This window comes from Girardinichthys multiradiatus, chromosome 4 (genome assembly GCF_021462225.1).
Source record: "Girardinichthys multiradiatus isolate DD_20200921_A chromosome 4, DD_fGirMul_XY1, whole genome shotgun sequence".
NCBI lineage: Eukaryota > Metazoa > Chordata > Actinopteri > Cyprinodontiformes > Goodeidae > Girardinichthys > Girardinichthys multiradiatus.
Window position 1 is genome coordinate 7,558,997 of NC_061797.1, and position 8,497 is coordinate 7,567,493.

The window sequence follows — 8,497 nt, forward strand, 5'->3', positions numbered from 1 at the left end:
TATTCTTAAACAAATGTTATTGCAGACCCTATTGTCAATGTAGTTATTTTTGGCTAAGTATTCCTATCTTTGTAGCAACAACTGCAAACAATTGTAATCATGAAAACAATTAATCCAAACTTTAAAATAAGAACATTTTGGTAGAACAATATTAGATTTCTCACCACTGTTAAGGAGAAGTTTCACAGCAATGTCAAACCTGAGGCTGTTAACCGCCTCTGTGGAAACAGGGAAATCCACAGCCTCTTTTGCAAGGAGTCTTTTTGCAAACTGACATATAAAGCTTTATTGAATGGCTTTAAAGTTTAAATGTTTCAAAATATACATCATAATCATACATTGTGTGAAAATTTGTATGGACCTTCAATGCAAATACTCCACGTGATGTACTGTCCTGTTGTTTGGGATGTTTGACAGTATCACATGTCCACCTTGACACACTGCATCCCTTCTTCCTCATAAATGCCCTGTTAATATAGGTATATTAATAAGAAGAACCGTCATCTGAATTTAATGCTTAAGTTAATGTTTAATATCTATCCATACCTTGTGATTTGCAAACATTTCTGGATGTCTTGCTTTGACTCCCCCAGTGGATCCAAGAACAAAGATCTTTTGTCTTGTGGGTAGATCACCTAATAAGCGTGCAAGCAACAGTCTGCATGTGGTTTTTGCTTATGACATAACTATTATATAAGATATTTTTAAAATATAAAAACAAATTCTTACCACTAATGTCCAGTGGTTGTGACGATTATTAATTCCCAAAATTACTTCATAATCCATTGGGTTCATCTGTGGTTTTAAAAAAGCAGTAAACATGTTTGATGTCACCAACCAAAAATATATGTTTAGTAATATAAACAATGTACCAAGATTAGAATTTGCTCTAAGTGCTACAGCAAAACCTGGTCATATATATTCAAGAATAAATATCACAACCAATAACCTATTATCTTATCATTGATTCAAAACTGTTATTACTACATGGAAAACTCACACATAAACACATAGTAGAATGCATGAGATATACCTTTAATCTTGGACTTTTTCCCTGCCACATTGCTGTCATTGCAAATGAATCAATAAAAGCAGCCTAACCTGTATTCTGGATGTTGTAATCCTTCACGATTATAGCAATAAATGCATTAATAGACTGCAAATGTATTAAAAGACCAAAGATTAGCAATATACTGTAACAACTTTGAAATTTAAAAACAATACAGGTCCTTCTCAAAATATTAGCATATTGTGATAAAGTTCATTATTTTCCATAATGTCATGATGAAAATTTAACATTCATATATTTTAGATTCATTGCACACTAACTGAAATATTTCAGGTCTTTTATTGTCTTAATACGGATGATTTTGGCATACAGCTCATGAAAACCCAAAATTCCTATCTCACAAAATTAGCATATCATTAAAAGGGTCTCTAAACGAGCTATGAACCTAATCATCTGAATCAACGAGTTAACTCTAAACACCTGCAAAAGATTCCTGAGGCCTTTAAAACTCCCAGCCTGGTTCATCATTCAAAACCCCAATCATGGGTAAGACTGCCGACCTGACTGCTGTCCAGAAGGCCACTATTGACACCCTCAAGCAAGAGGGTAAGACACAGAAAGAAATTTCTGAACGAATAGGCTGTTCCCAGAGTGCTGTATCAAGGCACCTCAGTGGGAAGTCTGTGGGAAGGAAAAAGTGTGGCAGAAAACGCTGCACAACAAGAAGAGGTGACCGGACCCTGAGGAAGATTGTGGAGAAGGGCCGATTCCAGACCTTGGGGGACCTGCGGAAGCAGTGGACTGAGTCTGGAGTAGAAACATCCAGAGCCACCGTGCACAGGCGTGTGCAGGAAATGGGCTACAGGTGCCGCATTTCCCAGGTCAAGCCACTTTTGAACCAGAAACAGCGGCAGAAGCACCTGACCTGGGCTACAGAGAAGCAGCACTGGACTGTTGCTCAGTGGTCCAAAGTACTTTTTTCGGATGAAAGCAAATTCTGCATGTCATTCGGAAATCAAGGTGCCAGAGTCTGGAGGAAGACTGGGGAGAAGGAAATGCCAAAATGCCAGAAGTCCAGTGTCTGGATGAGCTAAAGGCCGCTATCAAAGCATCCTGGGCCTCCATAAGACCTCAGCAGTGCCACAGGCTGATTGCCTCCATGCTACGCCGCAATGAAGCAGTCATTTCTGCCAAAGGATTCCCGACCAAGTATTGAGTGCATAACTGTACATGATGATTTGAAGGTTGACGTTTTTTGTATAAAAAACACTTTTCTTTTATTGGTCGGATGAAATATGCTAATTTTGTGAGATAGGAATTTTGGGTTTTCATGAGCTGTATGCCAAAATCATCCGTATTAAGAGAATAAAAGACCTGAAATATTTCAGTTAGTGTGCAATGAATCTAAAATATATGCATGTTAAATTTTCATCATGACATTATGGAAAATAATGAACTTTATCACAATATGCTAATATTTTGAGAAGCACCTGTATATTCGTTGTACCTCACTCTCCAGTTCCATATTAGGACTGATTTTACTTATATCAGAGTAAAACAACTTGTATGCATTCACTCTCGACAGAAGGACATGGACGTCTTTTCCCGTGAAAGCATCATGCACATCTAATGATGAGGAAGGGGTAGGGGGTAGAGAAAGACAAAACAAAAGTTAAAGATAAGTTCAGTTATCATGACGCCTATTTCCTGTAATAAAAAAAAATGCGGTTTGTTATCCACCATTCCGCAAATCAGATGACTGGAGTATGAGAAAGTAGAAACTGCGCTGATGAAGACAGCTATTTTCAACCCAGAAATTAATAATATAGCTTGCAGTATTAATTATAATGATTGATTTTCATTTTTCTTTAGTCTAAAACAAGACAACAACATAGTTGTACAAAGACATAGGGTCTTTGTGAGACATACAGTACAGACCAAAAGTTTGGACACACCTTCTCATTCAAAGAGTTGCCTTTATTTTCATGACTATGAATATTGTAGCTTCACACTGAATGCATCAAAACTATGAATTAACACATGTGGAATTATATACTGAACAAAAAAGTGTGAAACAACTGAAAATATGTCTTATATTCTAGGTTCTTCAAAGTAGCCACCTTTTGCTTTGATTACTGCTCCGCACACTCTTGGCAATCTGTTGATGAGCTTCAAGAGGTAGTCACCTGAAATGGTTTTCACTTCACAGGTGTGCCCTGTCAGGTTTAATAAGTGGGATTTCCAGCCTTATAAATAGGGTTGGGACCATCAGTTGTGTTGTGCAGGAGGTGGATACAGTATACAGCTGATAGTCCTACTAAATAGACTGTTAGAATTTGTAGTATGGCAAGAAAAAAACAGCTAAGTAAAGAAAAATGAGTGGCCATCATTACTTTAAGAAATGAAGGTCAGTCAGTCCGAACAATTGGGAAAACTTTGAAAGTGTCCCCAAGTGCAGTCGCAAAAATCATCAAGCGCTACAAAGAAACTGGCTCACATGAGGACCGCCCCAGGAAAGGAAGACCAAGAGTCACCTCTGCTGCGGACGATAAGTTCATCCGAGTCACCAGCCTCAGAAATCGCAGGTTAACAGCAGCTCAGATTAGAGAACAGGTCAATGCCACACAGAGTTCTAGCAGCAGACACATCTCTAGAACAACTGTTAAGAGGAGACTGTGTGAATCAGGCCTTCATGGTAAAATAGCTGCTAGGAAACCACTGCTGAGGACAGGCAACAAGCAGAAGAGACTTGTTTGGGCTAAAGAACACAAGGAATGGACATTAGACCAGTGGAAATCTGTGCTTTGGTCTGATGAGTCCAAGTTTGAGATCTTTGGTTCCAATCACCGTGTCTTTGTGCGGCGCAGAAGAGGTGAATGGATTGACTCTACATGCCTGGTTCCCACTGTGAAGCATGGAGGAGGAGGTGTGATGGTGTGGGGGTGCTTTGCTGGTGACACTGTTGGGGATTTATTCAAAATTGAAGGCATACTGAACCAGCATGGCTACCACAGCATCTTGCAGCGAGATGCTATTCCATCCAGTTTGCGTTTAGTTGGACCATCATTTATTTTTCAACAGGACAATGACCCCAAACACACCTCCAGGCTGTGTAAGGGCTATTTGACCAAGAAGGAGAGTGATGGGGTGCTGCGCCAGATGACCTGGCCTCCACAGTCACCGGACCTGAACCCAATCGAGATGGTTTGGGGTGAGCTGGACCGCAGAGTGAAGGCAAAAGGGCCAACAAGTGCTAAGCATCTCTGGGAACTCCTTCAAGACTGTTGGAAAACCATTTCAGGTGACTACCTCTTGAAGCTCATCAACAGAATGCCAAGAGCGTGCGTAGCAGTAATCAAAGCAAAAGGTGGCTACTTTGAAGAACCTACAATAAGACATATTTTCAGTTGTTTCACACTTTTTTGTTCAGTATATAATTCCACATGTGTTAATTCATAGTTTTGATGCCTTCAGTGTGAAGCTACGATATTCATAGTCATGAAAATGAAGACAACTCTTTGAATGAGAAGGTGTGTCCAAACCTTTGGTCTGTACTGTACATATGTATCCTAACTGAAATTGACATATTTAAGCAAGATTTTAAAAAACATTTTTTAAAATCAAACAAGAAACTTACATTTCTCAGTTAGAGTTTTTCTTTGAGGGGTAGCAGACTGAAGATGAGTTGTAGGTGGGGTAGAGGGAGGTGCAACTGTAGCAGGGGGTGGTGTAACTGATTCAGAGGGTGGTGGAACTGGAGCAGAGGGTGGTGGAACTGATGCAGCGGGTGGTGGAACTGGAGCAGAGGGTGGTGGAACTGATTCAGAGGGTGGTGGAACTGATGCAGAGGGTGGTGGAACTGATTCAGAGGGTGGTGGAACTGATTCAGAGGGTGGTGGAACTGATGCAGCGGGTGGTGGAACTGGAGCAGAGGGTGGTGTAACTGGAGCAGCGGGAGGTGGAACTGATGCAGCGGGAGGTGATGCTGGAGCAGACATGGGTTGAGCAGAAAACGTTTGGTTTCCTTGTTTTTTTAAACAATGTGGCAGTCGGGAACTTACGGTTATGCAGAGTTTAAGGTGATCTATGTTTATTTTGCGATAAATCGCTCCATTATAATCTTGGAGATCTGCCATTTTGCCTTGGATACCAATGATTGTGTAAGGCCCAAGAAAACCTGCATCTAGCTTTCCACCTTTTCGCTGCTGACTTCGGGTGTTTTGTCTCCATACTCTGTCACCGACTTTAAACACAATATTGTTGTGTTTTGTTCTTCCCTTCATTTTATCATGTTTTTTTGAAACATTGTCTCTAACAATGTTCCTAAGGCTTTCTTGTATCTTGATGTCCTCTGACAACTCCTCCACTGCAACAATGTCCTCCACGCCATTGTCAATCTTTCAACACAAAATTAATATTTCAAGTGTCAGAACAAATCTGTCACTTAGAGGTATACCATAATTATATGTATGCCATACCATAGAGATATCAAAACGTATTCTGTGATTGAGAACTGACAATGTCGCTTGATAGGGTTTATCTAATTTTCAAACTTATTGAAATATTCTGAAAACCTTCTCAGAATAAAATCAGTGTCACTTTTGTGAGGGATACACTGAAAGTTGATGCTTTACAAAACTTCATGACCTCACTCAAACTTAAAGCAAATACAAAATAATCCTCACTGGGCAAGAAAAAAAACAAATCAACAAAACACTAACAGTACCTACGTAAAAAATGTTAGTGGAAAATTGGAATATTGCCATAAATACAATATCATGAAATGAAAAGATTGACCATAACCCTACCAAGTAGTGTTCAGGAACATCGGATGGATAACGTGCTTCTCTTCCAAACATCAACAAATAGGAGGAATGCTGCGTAGTTATTTGCTTCTTTGTTCAAAGCCCAAACATGACAGCATCCAGGTACTCATCCCAGGTGTTTGGATGGCCATCCACAACTTTACTCAGGGCTCTGAGATACAGTGAAAGTGTAATATGTCACACATAGACCTGATTTCTTATACTTAATTTTATTCTATAAGACATTTTAGAAAATATGAATCTTGTCTTGTGATCTTTCTTCCCAAAATGTATGTATTAAGATAGTACTCACCTCTGAATGGTACCATTCATTTTCTCCACCAACCCATTAGTTTGTGAATGATAAGGAGAGCACAGACTCCTTTTGATGTTTAAGACTTTGCAGACTTCTTTGTTTATCTGCAAATAATATAGTCTAAGTAGGAAATTCAAAGTGTTACATTTCTTTAAGAGATTAAAAATAAAGGCTTACAGAATTGACAAACTCTCTGCCTTGGTCAGTCAAAATTCTTATTGGGGCTTCAAACTGATGCACAAACTTTATGATGCACTCAGTAACTTCTGGGGCGGTCTTTGTCTTGAGTGGGTAACCCTGTGGCCACTTCGTAAAATAGTCAATGACGACATATGTACTGGTGTCCTGATTTGGTTTAAGTCAGTTTTCCAAAGAGGTCCATTCCAACTAATTCAAAAGGATGGGAAACCTTAAATGAAAGAATTAATAAATTAATCAATTAATGAATAAAAAATTATAAAATGTGGGTAAGTTTTTGAGAGCACAACTTTGTTAGAAAAAAGTATAGCTTTTTGACATAGTGTGAATCTTCTCCTGTAAATAAAAATCAATTCATCCATTTTCTCTATCAACTCGTTCCATATGGATAATCCCTGGTTAGAACACACTGAGAAAACAGGACAAACAACCACTGATACTCACTTATAGAGACGATTTAGAGTCACAGGTTAACCAAACCTATCCTATCATGAGTATACCAATAGGGAGGACATGCAAACCCGACACAGAAAACACCTTAATACCAAACATCCTTGCATGTTGAGGCCACTTTGTTTACCCCCACACTACCATGTAGTCTCACTAAAAGTGCTTCTTTTAACTTTTAATTGATTTACCTTTATGGGAGTGTACTCTGATGGCTGTTTCAGGGCTTGGGCACTTGCCTGACAGGATGAGCACTCAGAGACCTGAAAAATTATTTAAAGATAAAATCAAAAAAGAATTTAACATATGTAAAGTAGACATTATTGGACAACGATAGTTTCATATTGGTAATACAAATAGGGCTAACTCATTTATTTTTCTAAAATTTAAAACTTTTAGGAGGTAGTAATAAAGAAAATTCTTTGGTATGTTCATGGTGCTTATCTAACATACCCATTTCTTGATGTCAACAGACATTCCTGGCCAATAAAACCTTTGTGAGATGGCATCTATTGTTTTAATCTAGCCTCAATGTGCCCCAATAGGGCTGGCATGGAATTCCACAAAGATTATTTCTGCTTCCTCAGCACCTTTAATAACTTTGACCTTTGTTGATGTAAGACTGCCTTTATGTCTTACATAGAAAAGATAATTTCCTAGGAAAAGGAAAAGGACTTTTAAAATTGGGCTGAAACATATAAATTTGATTAAAAATCATTGATATTTTCCAAAAATATACAAATGTGTAGTATATGGCTACTTGAGTAATACATAGCAGTTGAAATAATAAGCATGCAAAAAAACAAAACATGCTGAAAGACATTATGAAATGCATAGTTCTTCCAAAACTTTATTTTCGAGAAACAAATACAGTGCATATTTGAAGGAGTGATGTCTGTTAATTGGTTTTACGTAAGAATTTTGCTTCAAAATTGTGCACTTTTCTGGATTTTGTTTCTGATATGGATTAATGTAGCTGTGCAGGTTTTTCTTCAAAATGTCAATAAAAGCCAAAACAATTAAAAAGGAGAAATTAAATATAACTGTAATTCTCATTAATAATAACGGAGGTCATGAACACTGTGCGTTTCTTCTGCATTGTAACTAAGAATAACGTTCATGTGTGCAAGCAGATTAATCGAAAATGAATGCAGTAATTAAACAATAATGAAAGAACAATTAATGTTACCGAACTGTGTTTTGATAACTTATGCATTTCACTATGTAGTACTTATATCTTAATATTGGGTACCTTCAGTACATAGCTCTTTAAGCTAAAGATGTTTACCTTCAATGTTGTACGAAGAAGCTTTCCTTCGAATAACATATTTTTGTTGTTTTGTTGAATGCTGTGGATATTCCCCTTTGACTTTATAGTTAAGGAGCGTTTCATATTCCACACTGTCCATATCTATGAAAAGTGTCGACTTGATGTAAGATTTTCCTTGAGACACGGCAGCCAGTTATGACCCATACACCGAACACCTAGCGGCCGCACGCATTTGCATAATTGATTGAAGGAATAACATCACGTGGCTTTTGACTTTCCAGAAAACAGCCTATTTGTTGTTATTGTAAGGTGCTATGGTACATGTAATTTGTGGATCAATATTTGTAAATTGGCCTGTCAACATTTAACAAACAACTTGATTTTATAATGATCAACAAACGTAAATGCCTATTTATTTATTTATCTATTTTATTTTTTAAGTTTTTTGCTTT